The sequence below is a fragment of the Giraffa tippelskirchi genome, chromosome 12, assembly GCF_054371585.1.
Source record: "Giraffa tippelskirchi isolate mGirTip1 chromosome 12, T2T-mGirTip1v1.2.pri, whole genome shotgun sequence".
Lineage (NCBI taxonomy): Eukaryota > Metazoa > Chordata > Mammalia > Artiodactyla > Giraffidae > Giraffa > Giraffa tippelskirchi.
The window spans coordinates 54,150,749-54,168,637 of NC_137286.1; positions in this window are offsets into that span (position 1 = coordinate 54,150,749).

Genomic DNA, 17,889 nt, shown 5'->3' on the forward strand with positions numbered 1-17,889 from the left:
AGGACATGAGGCATTTAGGACAGTGTAGGGCACAGAATACAATTCAATCAACACTTCATGCATGAAAGAACTGAGCTTGACCAAAGCAAAGAGAAAATAACCTGCAAGAGAGGTGATCATTTGCTGTGGGAAAGTGATAGGTGGACTGAGTAGAGATTGTTTTGAACCTGGGACAGTGGAAGATGTTTGCTCGCAGGGTTACTCAACAACGAGCCAGGGGCTAAAGAGGATTCTAACTCTTTCAGTTTAGTTCAGTGCAGTCACTCAGTGTGTCTGACTCTTTGTGACCCCATGGACTGCAGCACGCCAGACTCCCTGTCCATCACCAACTCCCGGAGCTTGCTCAAACTCATGTCCATTGAGTCGGTGATGCCATCTGACCATCTTCTCCTCTGTTGTCCCCTTCTCCTCCTGCCTTCAATCTTTCCCAGCATCAGGGTCTTTTTCAATGAGTCAGTTCTTCACATCAGGTGGCCAAAGTATTGTAGTTTCAGCTTAAGCATCAGTCCTTCCAATGACTATTTAGGACTGATTTCCTTTAGGATGGACTGGTTGGATCTCCTTGCAGTCCAAGGGACTCTCAAGAGTCTTCTCCAACACCACAGTTCAAAAGCATCAGTTCTTCAGCACTCAGCTTTCTTCATGGTCCAACTCTCACATCCATGGTCCAACTCGTACATGACTACTGGAAAAGCCATAACTTTGCCTAGATAGACCTTTGTTGGCAAAATAATGTCTCTGCTTTTTAATATGCTGTCTAGGTTGGTCGTAGCTTTTCTTCCAAGGAGCAAGCATCTTTTAATTCCATGGCTTCAGTCACCATCTGCAGTGATCTTGAAACCCCCCAAAATAAAGTCTGTCGCTGTTTCCACTGTTTCCCCATCTATTTGCCATGAAGTGATGGGACTGGATGCCATGATCTTTGTTTTCTGAATGTTGAGTTTAAGCCAACTTTTTCACTCTTCTCTTTCACTTTCATCAAGAGGCTCTTTAGTTCCTCTTCTCTTTCTGCCACAAGTGTGGTATCATCTGCATATCTGAGGTTATTGATGTTTCTCCTGGCAATCTTGATTCCAGCTTTTGCATGATGTATTCTGCATATAAGTTAAATAAGTAGGGTGACAATAAACAGCCTTGATGTACTCTTTTCCTGATTTGGAACCAGTCTGTTGTTCCATGTCCAGTTCTAACTGTTTCTTCTTGACCTGCATACAGATTTTTCAGGAGGCTGGTAAGGTGGTCTGTTACTCCCATCTCTTCAAGAATTTTCCAGTTTGTTGTGATCCACACAGTCAAAGGCCTTGGCATAGTCAGTAAAACAGAAGTAGATGTTTTCCTGGAACTCTCTTGCTTTTTTGATGATCCAACAGATGTTGGCAATTTGATCTCTGGTTCCTCTGCCTTTTCTAAATCCAGCTTGAACATCTGGAAGTTCACGGTTCACGTATTGTTGAAGCTTGTCTTGGAGAATTTTGAGCATTATTTTACTAGCGTGTGAGATGAGTGCAATTGTGCGGTAGTTTGAACAGTCTTTGCAATTGCCTTTCTTTGGGATTGAAATGAAAACTGACCTTTTCCAGTCCTGTGGCCACTGCTGAGTTTTCCAAATTTGCTGGCATATTGAGTGCAGCACTTTCACAGCATCATTTTTTAGGATTTGAATAGCTCAACTGGAATTTCTTCACCTCCACTAGCTTTGTTCATAGTGATGCTTCATAAGGTCTGACTCTTTAAGAAAAGAGTTTACTTTGGTAGCCGATGGAGGGATTGGAGATAACTTATTCAGAGCTTGGGGTGAACCCAAGAAGAATTAAGTCTGTCAAATTCCTTCAACTGTGTCCCCAGGATCACCTTGACAATGAAATTGCCGCTTCCAAGCTCAGCCTCACCCCAACTCCAGATGAATCCTCACCCTTAGCAAGGGGTATTTACATGATCTCACTGTCATTTCCTCACCATCACTATTACATACCCCGTATACATGTAGACACACAGCACCATGTCTTCATGCGTGGACCTCACTTCCTGAGCTGTCACACAAGGCTTCCCTCACAGTGCTCTGCTCTGACCACCGGCTTCCTTGTTTATCCCTGAGACTCAGTTTCTCTCTCTGAGGTCTCTGACGGCCCATCTGGACAATGAACATTTCTTTCCTGGTGATTAGACTCATGTGGCCCTCCCTCACCTCTTCCTTATTGTTAGTCCTATTTCCTATGATGGAAAAAGTATTCATCCTGAGGCTGTGTGTGTGTGTGTGTGTGTGTGTGTGCGCGCGCTCAGTCAGTTGTGTCTGACTTTGCAACCCCATGGATTGTAGCCTACCAGGCTCCTCTCTCTATGTGATTTTCGGGTGAGAATACTGGAGAGAGTTGCCATTTCCTCCTCCAGGAAATCTTCCTGATCCAGGGATTGAACCCGAGTCTCCTGCATTGGCAGGTAGATTCTTGACTACTGAGCCACCTGGGAAGCTCCTTTCTAAGGCAAAATACACTGATATACCTACTTCTCAATGTGTGTGTGTTCTAAGTCGCTTCAGTTGTGTCCCCACAACTGAACCTTTGGGACCCCATGGTCTGTAGCCTGCCAGGCTCCTGTGTCCATGAGATGCTCCAGGCAAGAATACTGGAGTGGGCTGCCATGTCCTCCACCAGGGGATCTTCCCAGCTCAGGGGTGAAACAATCCCCTGCATTGACAGGCATGTTCCTTATCACTTGTGCAAGCCCTACCTACTTCTCAATATTCCTCTTCAAAATATGGTTCTTCCCAGATTCCTCTCAAATTCTAGTACCCACCTGGCATAGTCAGGCTTACTGGTTGAGGCGGAGGATGGTCAGCCTCCCTGTCTAATCTTCACTGTTTCCTTCCATGGCTATATTGGGCTCCATCACATTCCTGCACCCCTCAGCTCCTGTCCTGTCCTCTGGTTGGGTCTGGTTCTATGCCTTGATCTTCCCCACACCCACCCGCAACTACCTGCCATCCTGCTATACGTAACTGAGCAGGGTCCATTCAGCCATGCACACACTAATCCTGATATGAACAGAGCGGAGTTCAAGAAAAAAGCTGACATGGGATATTGTAACCCCATCTTTAAGAGGAGTCCTTAAAGGACCCTATTACTAAAATGTAAATATAATAGAAAGTGACCTGGTTTGTCATGAACTTTCAGTGCTTTCTGGCTGGATCTCCTCATTTGATCTGTCAGGGCATGGTAATGTTAACTTGCATGTAATACTTCCCCTAAAAGGGGTTAGGAAGCACTGGATTGGAAATGCCTTTTGACCAAATGGGACAGGATGTTGATATGGGTTGCATAACATGTTGTGATGAGAGAGCCCCTAGGAAAACATATGGAAACAAAGAGAAAGTAGCTGGCGGCCTCTGTACTAGGCTTTCTTCCTGGAAACCAGGAGATGGCATGTGGCAGGGTCTAGACCCTGCCTCCATGAGACAAGCTCTGAAGGACAGGTTAGCTTAGCTGACCTTTCATGGACGGTTGGGGAAACATGAGCAGAAAGTTCTACTTGGACTAACAAATCATGATCATTCTCAAACAGTCAGAACTCTCCCTTAGGAATGAACACGCCTAGGAGTTCCTAGGACGTCAGGGATTATGTCTGGTTAAAATCCTTTTTGTAGCACTGGTTATGCGCCCTGGCACAGAGAAGGGCTTGCATGGCTCTTTGATGAAAGACAAAGGAACAGAAGCCAGCATACACGTGTTCACGCACTGTCACTCTCGTGGGACTGTTTGCCGGGCCGTGTCTGACTCTTTGTGACCCCATGGACTCTAGCCCACCAGGCTGCTCTGCCCATGGGATTCTCCAGGCAAAAATTCTGGGGTGGGTTGCCATTTCCTCCTCCAGGGGATCTTCCTGACCCATGGATTGAACCTGAGTCTCCTCTGTTTCCTGCATTGCAGGAGGATTCTTTACCACTGAGCCACGTGGGATGCTCTCATAAGACTTTTTAATGAAGTTTGTCCATGTGTGTTTCCTCGGGTTTTTGCTTAGGAAAATGTTCTGCCTTAGCACAAAGCTCGGAATTTTACACACACTCCATTCTTATTCAACCAGCCAAACCATTCTTCTAAAATTCACATTAAATTAAAAATGTTCAAACGATGCCAGAAAGGAATAATGTAAGTAAGCATAATTTTTCTTCTTACTGAAGTTTCTCTGGCTTCCCTCTTTGTTAATCCCATGAGCCCTTGATGACTATAATCTCCAATAGTGAAGATTTTGTATGTGATTTTTATGACAGCTCATTGTCAGAGCTCATTTTTCCAAATTGCTGTAGTACGAGAGGAAGATGAATGTATTCCCAATGCTTTGACCATGTGTCACAACTTCGCTGGCTTTACACATCTTACCTGATACATTAGCCCTGGATCTTTGGTATTGCTGGGTCCTTCCTGTTCTTTTTAAAAAAATTAGTCGGTATTGAAGTACAGTTTCTTTACAGTGTTGTGTTTCTACGGTACGGTGAAGTGAATCAGTGATACATTGTACATATGTCCCCTTTTCCTTGGATTTTCTTCCTATTTAGATCATCATAGAGCACTGAATAGGGCCACCTGGGTCACACAGTAGATTCTCATTGTATCTATCTAGTTCCGTCAGTCAGAGAAGGCAATGGCACCCCACTCCAGTACTCTTGCCTGGAAAATCCCATGGATGGAGGAGCCTGGTAGGCTACAGTCCATGGCGTCGATAAGAGTCAGACACGACTGAGCGACTTCACTTTCACTTTTCATTTTCATCCATTGGAGAAGGAAATGGCAACCCACTCCAGTGTTCTTGCCTGGAGAATCCCAGGGACGGCGGAGCCTTGGTGGGCTGCCGTCTATGGGGTTACACAGAGTCAGAAAGGACTGAAGCGACTTAGCAGCAGCAGCAGCAGTTCTGTCAGTACACATGTATCTAGAGTTGATCTTTTGTCTTCACTTCTTCAATCATTTTACTTTTAAACTTTACTACAAGTTCCACTTGCCTCTACTTTTTAAATACAAAATTAAAGAAATTGGAATATTTTTTTCTTGTGATAACTCAAGATTTACTTTCTTAACTTTCATCTATAACATACAGCAGTGTTCATTATATTATCATGTTCTACATTATATTCCTAGTACTTATTTATCTTATAACTAGAAGTTGGTACCTTCATCTAATTCCAAACATCTCTACCTGCACCCCCGCTCTGATAATCACAAATCTGATCTCCTTTTCTGTGAGTTTGTTTGAAGTATAACTGATCTAGAGCACTCTGTGAGTTCCTGTTACACAACATACTGATTTGATAGTTTTCTGTACATTTGAAACTTTTCTATTAACACATTATTGACCAGGGAATTTTTGCAGAAATTAAGGCCTGTGGCCAGCAATTTGTTATGTAAGTGAATATTGAAACATTTTCAGTCAATAACGTTTGGGTAATAAAAGACGTATAGAGGGAGGTAAATCAGAAAGAGAAAAACAAATATCATATATTAATACATATATATGTGGAATTAATATATATATTTATTATTTCCATATATATATGGAATCTAGAAAAATGGTACTGATGAACCTATTTACAAGGCAGGAACAGAGATGCAGATGCAGAGAATGGACTTGTAGACACGGCAGGGGAAGGCAAGGGTGGGACAATGAATTGGGAGCGTAGCATTGAAACATATACATTACCAGGCGTAAAACAGACAGCTAGCGAGAAGTTGCTGTATAACCCAGGGAGCTCAGCCCGGTGCTCCGTGATGGCCTAGAGGAGTAGGATGGGGGAGGGGAGGTGGGAGGGAGGTTCAAGAGGGAGGAGATGCGTGTATATTTATGGCTGATTCATGTTGTTGTATGGCAGAAACCAATACAACATTGCAAAGCAATTATCCTCCAATTTGAAATAAATTTTCAAAAGATATATTAATACCTCTTTAGTCATTAAATTGCTCAATAATAGTAACAATCTTTTTTAATAATAACAATATCAAGAACTAACATTTATGGATTGGTTGCTTCAAGCCTGATGCAGAGCCAAGAATCTCCATGAAGAAAATAGAGAGGGAATCAAAAAAGAACAGCAGTGAAACCCCACCCCACCCCACCCCCGCTTGCCTGAAGACTTGATTCTCAGCACCGCTGTCTTCTTTCCCCCCTCTCTCCACCTCAAGCTCCATCCCCAGCGGCCTTGACCAAGGACTCTGCTATCTCAGTTCCTTCCCTCTCTCCCTCGGCCCCCACCACCTTGTTGATCTCAAGGCTTCAGGGGAATGAAAAGCAGCTTGTCATCTTGAAAAGGGCTTCTGTCCCTGCTGTGTGGTGTAATTGGACACGGCACACTTATTTCCTGCCCCTTATTATCTGGTCCCTTATAGACATCTAAATCTACGGTTTTTCTCTCCGTTTTAAAAAAACGTGGCGTTCTATCATTGTGTCTGTTGACACAGGTAGCAGGGGGCTTCTTGGATGCCCTTGAATGACTTTGTGACAGTTCTTGCCTCTGCAAAGTACTATTTCTCTGTGACCTTTGAGGTCAGAACCTTCGTTGGTCAGTGCTTTGGGAACTCAGGTAACCAAAGAATCTCTCCCATATTCCTAGTGTCCCTTTCTTTCCAAATATACCTGCAGAGCCATGTATACAGAAAATATTAAACCACAGTGAGTATGTGTGTGTGTGTGTGTGTGTGTGCATGCTCAGTCTTTTTGACTCATGGACTGTAGCCAACCAGGTTCCTCTGTCCATGGAATTTTCCAGGCAAGAATATTGGAGTGGGTTGCCATTTTCTTGTCCAGAGGATCTTCCCAATCCAGGGCTCAAACCCGTCTCCAGTTTCTCCTGTATTGGCAGTTGGGGTCTTTACCACTAGCACCACGTGGGATGCTTCTCTGGTAAATGCCTACATCTTACTCATTCCTTTGGTCCCTCTGTAGGTAGCACTGCAGAGCGTAGCTTTAGAGGGTGCATCAGAACCCTCCAGTCTCCACTCCCCACAAACACACAAATAAAATGCCTTCTAAACAGCAAGAGTATCCTTGTAGAGGAAATAAATCTCTCAACAAGTCTCCTAACACCTCCCAACCCACTTCCACACCCAGCCAATGAATTGCAGGACCTGGCTGTCCTACTCCACTCTGTGTTTAAATCCTGACATCTCTATTAGTTTCTCTTCACTCTTAAGTACGAAGTCGGTTTATATTTCCTTCCAGGGGACACAGCTGTATTCTGTGATCAGAGTCACCTTTGGTCGATCAATACTTGTTTTTCTCACAAGTTCCCTTCATTTCAGATAATGAGAGGAAAACGTGGGTTTGAAGGATGGAATTACAGGAATGCATTTGGAGGGGCCTTGAAGGGATGACAAAGAAGGTACAAAGATTTTTCAGGAAGAGCACAGAGTGAAGGATAGAAAAAAGGGTAGGTGAGAATGTGGAATGGGTTGATAGATATATTGAGGAGCACATAAGCGGACAGGGTGGGTAGATAAGGCTCTGAAGGGGGTTTAGACCAGATAAAGGGAGTAGAAGAGGGTGGCTATGACACAAGGCAGGGGTTTAGCCTTTAATATTCAGGGAGCCATGGGGAAGGTCCAGGATGCATTCAAAGTTTGCTGGACTTTTCCAACAGAGCTCTGGAGGGGCTGAACCCTGCAGTGAGCCTGTTCAGGTAGTGACAATCCATGGTGGTGATTGAAATCAGTTAGGACCAGAGCTGGCTTGACAGGTTTGGGAGGCCAAGGCCTGAAGTTTCAGATCCCATAGGATGCACTCTCAGGAATTCAGACTTGGGTAAGAAAGCCAAGAGCATTTGTTGACCCTTGTCATTTAAACCTGAAGAAGTCCTCTGTCAATAGACTCAGCTGGAAGCAGGGACACAAGCTGCCTCCTAGGAGATGTTCTGTCACTCTCTCTAAATTTCCGCATTTCTTTTGACCCCTTTGCTTCTGAGTCTGTAATATCCATCTCAGAAAGTTTTCACAGTCCATGAGGGCCACCACTACACCTCCAACCTCACCACCTTCAGAACCACCTTCATCACCTCTAGAGCCACTTCCATCATCTTCCAGCAGCACCTACCATGACTTCCCCTCCATGGTTTCCTCCATCTCCAGTTGTACCTCCATCAGCACCTCCACCACCATCACTTTCATTTCCATCACCTTCACCTTCATCAACTTTCCCTCTGCCATCATCAAAACCTCCATTACCAACTTTCCCTTCACCTCCACCTTCTCCACCTCTTTCCCAAATCTGCAATGCATTCCAACTAGATGCCAAGCACTGCTCAAGCTGATGTAGGTCTAGCAAAGAACAAAGGAGATAAAAATATCTGCCCCCACAGAACTTACATAGTAAGGAAGCATAGTCCATTTTCTTGTAATTCCATCAAGGAAGTCACATGGATTCAAGTGGATGAAGTCAAGTATTTTAAGTGGTGATGGGTGTGTTCTTCGAGTGTCAAGGCTTGACTATTTGGTTTACATTATCCTTTATCTTTATTTATTTCTCCTTTTCTCTGCTTCCCTATCTCTGGCCCCATTTCCCCACATCTGTCATTGCTTGGGGAGTTTTCATTGGCACAAGACAGCTAACAGCTGAGTCAGCTGCCTCTATTGTCACAATTCTTTGCCCAGCAGAGCAGGAGGAAACTACACCTGACAGGACTCCTTCCAAAGGATTCAGCATCACTTCCACCCTAGCATCCTCCCCAGAAAAGAGGACCAAATATTCTTGCTGCACCACAAATGATCTATCTAAAGATGCTGTCAGGTCTCTCTCCAAATGGCTGTGGAGAGAGAGACCATACTCTGGACCATGATGACTTTTCTCTCTCAGAAGAGGATTTCTGTAAGAAGAGAAATCAGTGGTGACCTTATTTACTTGAAAAAAGAGAGAGAGTCTCAGGTAATGGCAGATTTATCACAGAAGTGAGCAAGTGATAAAAAGTCAATTGGCTTATACTCATTTTGTTTCATCTAGTATCAAAGGCTTCCCTTGTAGCTCAATCGGTAAAGAATCTGCCTGCAGTGCAGGAGACCTGGGTTTGATCCCTGGGTCAGGAAGAATCCCCTGGAGAAGGAAATGGCAACCCACTCCAGTATCCTTGCCTGGAAAATCTCATGGACACAGGAGCCTGGTGGGCTGCAGTCCATGGGGTTGCAAAGAGTCGGGCACGACTGAGCGACTAACACTTACTTACTTGCTTACTTAGTTTCTAAGGAGAAAAATTGACGTAAAGTTTTTCATAAAACTTTAGATTTTTTTTTTGTCCTCTAATTAACTTGTATCCTTTCCTCATGGAGGTAATTGGGTACCGAAATAGTGATGTAGTTTAATGGAAATAAGTGACCTCCTAAGAATATATGGCTTAGGACCCAGAAGGTGTCTTACGAAGCATCAGATCCAGGCCCCTTATATTATACAGGAGAAGGCGATGGCACCCCACTCCAGTACTCTTGCCTGGAAAATCTCATGGACACAGGAGCCTGGTGGGCTGCAGTCGATGGGGTCGCTAAGAGTCAGACACAACTGAGCGACTTCACTTTCACTTTTCACTTGCTTGCATTGGAGAAGGAAATGGCAACCCACTCCGGTGTTCTTGCCTGGAGAATCCCAGGGACGGAGGAGCCTGGTGGGCTGCCGTCTATAGGGTCGCACAGAGTTGGACACGACTGAAGCACCTCAGCAGCAGCAGCAGCAGCAGCACACTGTGCCCAAGTGGCCGAGTGGTAAAGAGTCAGCCTTCCAGTGCAGAAGCAGCAAGAGAGGAGGGTTCAATCCCTGGGTCAGGAAGATCCCCTGGAGGAGGAAATGGCAACCTGCTCCAGTATTTGCCTGGAGAATTCCATGGACAGGAGCCTGGTGAGCAACAGTCCATGGGGTCACAAAGAGTCAGACACGCCTGAGCCGCTGAGCAAACTGAGGCAGAGAGAAAACGGTCCCGCGATGGAAATGGTGATCCCGCGATGGCCGAGTCTGGGATGATGTTGACTCCTAGTCTCCATGCTCTTCTATTAATACAGTGCGGTGCTGGAGCGAGTTGGCTAAAAGTGATCTTTGCAATCCATTCTGGGTCCCCTGAACACAAGCAGGCTGAAGAGGGCAGCTCACTTCTCCCAGCCAGAGCAGGATCTTTCCCAGAGCTTGGAGACCAAGTTCTCCGTGTGTGTACAGTCAGACTTCCCTGAAAACTGCCGCCTATGGGCACCTTAGAGCCAGACGACCTGCGGATAAGCAGTCCACTTGTGCCTCTGCAAACCAGCCTTGTCCTATCAGGAGGGTCCCACAGAAAGGAAAAGTCTCTCCAGTCAAATACGGAACCCCACTGGACGTTCAACAGCTTTTCTAGAGGATAATTAAACAATCAAGGGATCTCTCTTGCTCGGCTCCTGCGAACCTTGACCTGTATAAGCGTTGCCCAGTTGTATATTCTTAGCCCACTTTGCCTGATGTTTTGGAATTTGTCCCCAGCTCCGATGCCTGACAGGTGATGATCTGGCTGCAACCTACCTGGTAAGACACACACTTAACCTCTGACCTTTAATTTTCTAGCTGCAGGCCAGAGTTATACCCACTCCTAACTACTTCAGAGGTCTCCAGAGAAAAATATGATGAAATCAGCTTGCACTTTACTCAGGAGCGAGGCACTTGAAATGAAAGCATTTTATAATTCAGAGTGTTCGAGTTTTGCTCCTTCTCAAGAAGCTTGCTTGGTGAAAAAGTATCACCTCATTCTCTGGCTAATTCTGGGCTTATCGCATATTCAGTGTTCCATAAAGGTTGACTTGAAAGCTTTCATTTAAAACCCAATTCATATGAATTAGTGTACTACTCAAAATGTCAGGCTGCTAACAGGACATACATAGCAACTGGAAATTGAAATAAGTGCATTTTAATAGAGCTCAGAATTAGAATTTCCTCTCTCTGTTTGACGTAGTATCACAATTATAATTGAGGGTAAATTTTTTTTCCTGTTGGCATTTAATGACTTCTCATCCAGAATTATCAATCCACCTGAATTTGTTATACCATTTTTCAGATGTAAAATGCAAAAAAAGAGAGAAATACAAAGCTCTTTAATTGTGATAGTGGTATGTAAGATTGTATCACCTAACAGAGGAAGAAACAAACGGATCTAGGATTATTCACTTGATAATTCTTCTACCAAATACCACGTGAAGTCTTACCTAATTATGGCACAGCATAATTTATTTTCTCAAGTTTTTATTTTATTTGTGAAAAGTTTTATTTCACTTTTTTAAATTTCTAAAATGTGGTCTAATTAGTTATTGACAAGCTACTGGAGAAGTTTCAAGAAATATTAAGTCCCTCCTATAAAGTGAATGCAAGATTTAAAAAAGCTTGGCTCACTTCAATATCGGTGTTTCAGAAAGTTGTGGAAATACCAGAGGAATTGCTTGTTCTTCAATTTAGCCTTTTTTGAACACTTGGGTCTGGCTAGAGGGTCTCAAACATAAAATAGGACACAAGTCAGAAATGCTGTACAAAAAAATTAGGTATCATCTCACTTATAGTGATGGAGAAGTCAGATTATTTAGTCTGTAGTTACAGTCAGATGCTCAGATTTTAATAGGCAAGTAAAAATTTCCTTATTACAGATTTTCTAGCAGTAAAGGAATAATCAGTGAAAGAGTAGTCAACATACAGGTCTTCACATTCTTTCAGGGTGTTACTACTTCTCTTTATATCCAGAAGAGGGCAGTCAGGTTACACGATTGAGAAGTAACCACCATTGCCCCCAAAGTGAGATTTTTGTCAATAAATTTCAGTGATCGGAATTAAGTTTTCCTTTAATGATTCTAAAGGGTATTTAGAATTACCTGAAGATTTTCCGCTTTTTATTAAAAACCTTCCCACCTTTGGGAGATGGATATTTTCACAAAAGGGGTGAAATGCTGGTACATATTTATGTGTACATCCTACGGCTGCGTGCATTTCTTTTTTTCCTGTTCCTACTGGCCATCTTCAGTATTTGACTAGTGCGTGGGGGTGGGAGCAAATCTTACACTGTAGACGGTTCTTCTACTTTATAACTTTGTGACATTTTATAGGTAAAAAGAAACTCATTGCACAAGGAGAAGGGCCCTCATCAGCACTTTGGCTGCAATTCAAGAAAAGAGAGAGAAGTAGAAAATAGAAGATTCACAGCAATTGAAAAGCAGGTATCTGCCCAGGAAGTTCGAATCCAAAACATTTCTAGCAGCATTTACTTGCTTTGAAGAAAGAGATGACTATACTCTTACTGGAGCTTTGCGTTAAACAATGTGAGAAGAATGTAACACTTTTTTCCCTCTATACTTTTTATGGAAATATCTTCTATAAGCTTCTAAGTGGAAGTAAGCTAGAGCTGAACACAAAATAGCACAAATATTTCTGCCACCTTTTTGTCTTCTTCATTAACAATAATGGAAAGCCTAAGAAGCCATGAAATTTACCAAAGATAGATATATTTGTGAAGAAAGTGGGAATATTTAAGTATATATGTAATATATTTATTTAAAATAAAATTGATATGAAATAATTTACAGCTATGAATAGATAAAATATATTCATTTAAAATAAATCCTTAAATTTTATGTATATAAAAGCATATATATGTTGTTTGTTATTCAGCTGCTAAGTTGTATCTGACTCTTGGCAACCCCATGGACTGCAGCACACCAGGCTTCCCTGTCCTTCACTGTCTCCCTGAGTTTGCTCGAATTCATGTCCATTGCATTGGTGTTGTTATCTAACCATCTCATCCTCTGCCACCCTCTTCTTTTGCCTTCAGTCTTTCCTAGCATGAATTCATTTTAAAGGGCAGTCTTACTTAAAATGTAAGACAGAGTTGGTTTTAGGGAACTACTGTCAAAGAAATATAGCTGCAATAATTAACTGTAATTTTGAGTATTTGTTTTTGTCTGTTTGAAATGTTCCCTCTGTACTAATGGTGCTTCTAATGCTATTTTTAGATGATTGTGCATGAAACCAATCTGATGCAGAAAATGTATGCTTGTGTGTGCATCTGTAGGGGTGTGTGTGTGTGTGTGTGTGCACTCTCTCAGTCGTGTCTGACTCTGTGCCATGGACTGTAGCCCACCAGGTTCCTCTGTTCATGGGATTTTCCAGGCAAGAATACTGGAGTGGGTTGCCATTTCCTCCTCCAGGGGATCTTCCCAACTGAGAGATCGAAGCCGAGCCTCTTGTGTGTCCTGCATTGCAGGTGGATTTTTTTTTATCAACTGGCCAATTATATAGCTCTGTAGGTGTATATATATTACACGTATAGCATGGTGTTGTGTTAGTTTAGTTGTGTTAGTCATATAGCTATGTAGGTGTGTATATATATTGCACATGTAGCATGGTGTTGTGTTAGTTTCCATCGGCCACCAGCCTATAAGAGAGCTTTCTCGGTGGCTGTGAGATCCACCAGCCCTGCACACGCTCCTCTGAGGTTTGAGGACTGACTGGGAATCCAGGTGATTTTCCACCTGATCCATGCCCCCACTCCCTCTGCCTCCATTCCTGGAGATTCGGCCTTCAAAAAGAGCTGCCTCTGAAAGTGACCTTGCTCGGCGCATGCTGATTGGCTAATGCAGAAAGGCCTTTCCCAGAAGAGGTGCTGTACCATGCCAAGTTTTGCTGCTGCAAAGATGGGTATGGAATTAGGGTGGGAAGGAGGGGAGAAAGGAGGAAGCGGCTTGCCAAGTCGCTCGGGCTACTTATAAACAAACTTTGGCTTTGTTTCTCAAACCCTTTCTGCTTGGACACACACTGTGTCCGGGACTCCATTTGTGTTCTGTGTAAACCTTGGGGAGAGCTGCTTTTAAGAGACCAATTTGGTTTAGAAGATGATTTCCATCAGCCACTTTAAAAAGATACGTACTATTTCAGTACAAAGCTGAAGCCCCCTTAGAGCTGTGCTAGGGATTAAGAAGGCATGTATTTTAATGCGTTATGAATAGGAGTAGCTGATAAAAGAGGCTCTTGTTACCCCTGCTACATTTAAATGTGAAAAGCGGCTGCTTCTAATGGGCCAGGGGTAGGGGAGAGGAGAAGAGATATATTATTTTCATAGGGATTTAATCTTCCAGGCTACATTGAAACCGTAGAATACTGCTGGCCATTCACTTATCGACCACTCTCATCGCACCCAGATCTGTAAGATTGTGGAGAGGGAAGAAGGAGAAGGACCGGGAGGCAGAGAAAGGGGCTGTGTGTTGTGATGAGGCTGGCATTTTCATCTCCATGTATGTTTTGAACCTCAGGATCAAAATGCACGCGCGGTAGAGTATTTTCTCTTTCTCTCTTATAGGCATTAACCCTTTCAACTTCTCAAACGCCAGCCAATTAAAGAGTCCAATGCGACTAAGCTGCTTTCAGAGCATGGGCTTAGCAATGGCCCCCGAGAATAAGATGACCACAGAGATCTCATTAGGAATATGGACCATGTATGTGTGTGTGTGTGTGTGTGTGCCCAAGGATGGCTGTGTGTGTGTGTGTGTGTGTGTGTGTGTGTGTGTAACATGAAAAAGACTGCTCACACTTCAGAGACAGCTTATTTCAGGTAGAATCCGAGAGATGTCATGAATGCAGCAGAGAAAGGATCTTTCTGTAAGTTTTATTGCCATGGGAAGTTGATGGTATAAATAAAGCCTAGGACTGTTAAACTAGCAGATCTTTGCCAAATGCTCTCTGTGTTGGGAGAAATATGACTCAAGAATGTATATCCTTTGAATGGATGAATGATCAAATGGATCTGGGCATCATTTTCTCCCTCTCCAGGTTTTCATTTATAACTTGCTTTTGTTTATTCTGCTGTTGGGCTTAGTGAAATTGGTCACTTAATTGTTTCTGCATGTTTGACCCTGAGGTTCCTAACAGTAATTCCTGAAAAACCGAGGATTTTGCTCCCAGATACTGTGAAGAAATCTTTTTGATAAGAATTAGACCCATTCCCTACATCCACTTACTTTTTCCAATTTTTCTCAATATTACCACTCTCAAGAAGTTAAAGGATTAAAAACAAGTCTGGGAGGAGTAAATCGGTGGTTCTTGCCTAGTTTATGATTAAGGGTAATTCACACGTAGAAGATGGTTTGACAGCTCTAGCTGTTGCTCAGAAACTTGCATCAAAATGGAACCAATGAGTCGGTTGAAGCAAAAGTACAGCCTCACCACCCTTGCAGAAGTTTTGCAGGTGGACAGGCTGCAGTCTGCTCTTCCACAGACCAAGAGGGGGAGGAAAGAAGAGGAAGGGAAATTTTCCAGCTGCCCTACCACGCATCAGAAAGCCAGAAACGGGCAGCAAAATACTTCCAGATCCCAAGCACAGCCAGTCCTGCTGCCCAGAGACACATAGCACACCTCTCCCCTGCCCGACAGATACTTTTCATCCAGCAGGAGACATCCCCGACCTGGGCATTCCTGCACTCAGGGCTCTGAGTGATGGAATTCCTGGCAGCCTGGCAGAGCAGCCTGGCTTGCTGCAGAAAGCCACTTTGGCCGATTGATCACAGCAAATGTATGTGCCTGGCAAGCTCTGGCTCTCGTCTGGGGCCTGGTGCTAATAAGAGGCTTGCACAAGTGTGATGGGATTCAATCAATATTTTGATTTCCTGAACCAACATCCCTCCACATAAAAGAAAAGAAAAGCAAGAGACCAGCCTCATCAGGGACTGCTGCAAAGCAAGTGGAAGAGGGAAGGGGAGAGAATGCTGGAGCCAGTATCACGAGGCCAGAAGAAGTTGAAGAATTCTGACAGCGGCCGCTTGTGAGCTCAGGGAAAGTTGCCGCTCCCCAGAGCTGCGTCTGCTTCTCTGCTGGCTGCCTTAGCCCTGCATCTCCGCTTCTGAAACCTCTGGCTGGCTTTCTTCCCCCGCTTTCTCCCATCCCCACCTCTTTCCTTCTTCCTTTTTTTTTTTTTTTCAAAAAACTTGGCTATGGAACATTAGGTTTGATGAAGGGAAAGCGATTTAACATCTTTTAACTGAGAGAGGTTGATTTTCATTTGAGACCAAATGGCTCATTTTTACCTTTTTCACTCCTGGAAGAGTAAAAAGTGAGAGGTCAGCCTTGTGTCTCCATGGCAACCCACACAGCTCGGGCCAGGAGCAGATGAAGGCAGGTGATAATGGCAGGGAAGTTTCTCCCCCTGACTTGGCATTTTTCCCCCCATTCGAGGATGTGCCCGGATGTAGGAAAACAATGATGTCTTTTTAAAAATGTAAGTTTTCAAATATTGCTTCTAAATGGTCTGGCCCAGAGCACTGACCTCATACAGGCCTGTGTGGGGTTTTGTTTGGGGTGGAGCCCATCCTAACTAACCCTCATCTGTAGCCAGAGGATCTTGAATTACACCAGCAAGATCATGTGAGCCCCACCTTGAGGAAATCTGTCTTTCAATCAGCATCCACCCGCTGTGTTCTGGTAGTCCAAAGCCTTCGCAAAGAGAGAATGGACTTGTGGGCGCAGTAAGGGAAGGAAAGAGCGGGACGAACAGAGAAAGTAGCATTGACATACATACACTACCATGTGTAAATAGATAGCTGGTGAGACGCTGCTGTGTAACACAGGGAGCCCAGCCTGGCTCTGTGATGACCTGGAGGGGTTGGGGGGGAAGGGAGGGAGGCTCGAGAAGGAGGGGAGATGTGTATAGTAATGGCTGATTTGCAATGTTGTACAGCAGAAACCAACACAGCATTGCAAAGCAATTTTCTTCCAATTAAAAAAAAAAAAAAAAAACAGAGAGAGAGAGAATCTGGCCCTGATATTGAAATCTGGTGTCCAGGACCCCAGACTTGAGCACATGACACCTTTCACCTTTTTCAAACTTATTTGCAAAAACTTGATCCTATCCCACTCCAAGAATGTCAAAGAGGAAAAGAGAAATCCAAATGACAAATGTGCTAGAAAGGCCAGAGTAAACCCTGCAGGGGTAGCCTGAGTGGGGGAAGGAAGGAATTTCCATGACCTTGGAGCATGGCAACTCAAACGTTCAGCACATTTCTCCCATGGCCCTTTACCCCATGCACCCGCTGGTAAACGGGAAATAATGAACTTGTCATGACAGAGGACGCATGGGTGCCAGGCACTGGGTTAGGTGCTGTACTACCTTATCGCCTCTGATCCTTGCAGGGATTTTCCTGAGGTGGACAGTTTGATCTCTGTTTTACAGATTAGGAAAATAAAGCTCAGGAAGGTTAAGTGATGTGCCCAGGTGAACTTTCTCTTCAGACTTGTTAATATCATCCAGATGCATGAATAATAAATTCACTTCCAAAGACAGGAGTTTGTGTTTTTGCTCTGTAGTTTGTTCATTTAGTTGCAATGAAACTATCTACAGCCTGCTGAGTTTTCAGTACAATTCTAGATGCTTGAAAAACATGTCAAAATACAAATACTATTCTCCTAGAAATTTGGGTGAAGTAGCTTGAATTCCAGCAGAGTGAATTTGGATAAGAAATTCAGCAGGTCTGAGCTTCGACTTTCTGTCCTGTGAAATGTCATTAATATTTATCTCAAGGGCTGAGTGAGCATTCAAAGAGCTGCTTAAAAGAGTTTCAGGTTCATGCAAGTGTGCGTTTGTGCCAAATTGCTTCAGTCATGTCTAACTCTGTGTGACCCCGTGGACTGTAGCCCACCAGGCTCCTCTGTCCATGCAATTCTCCAGGCAAGAATACTGGAGTGGGTAGCCATTCCCTCCTCCAGGGGATCTTCCTGCATCTCTTACATCTCCTGCTTTGGCAAGTGGGTTCTTTACCATTAGTGCCACCTGCGAAGCCCTCATGCAAGTGGATGCTCAGTAAATATTAACTCTTATCCTCTTTTCATTCCTAGCCTCCTTCTCACCACTGCCATGGTGTTCTCCTCTGTGCCTGGGGTCAGGCTGGT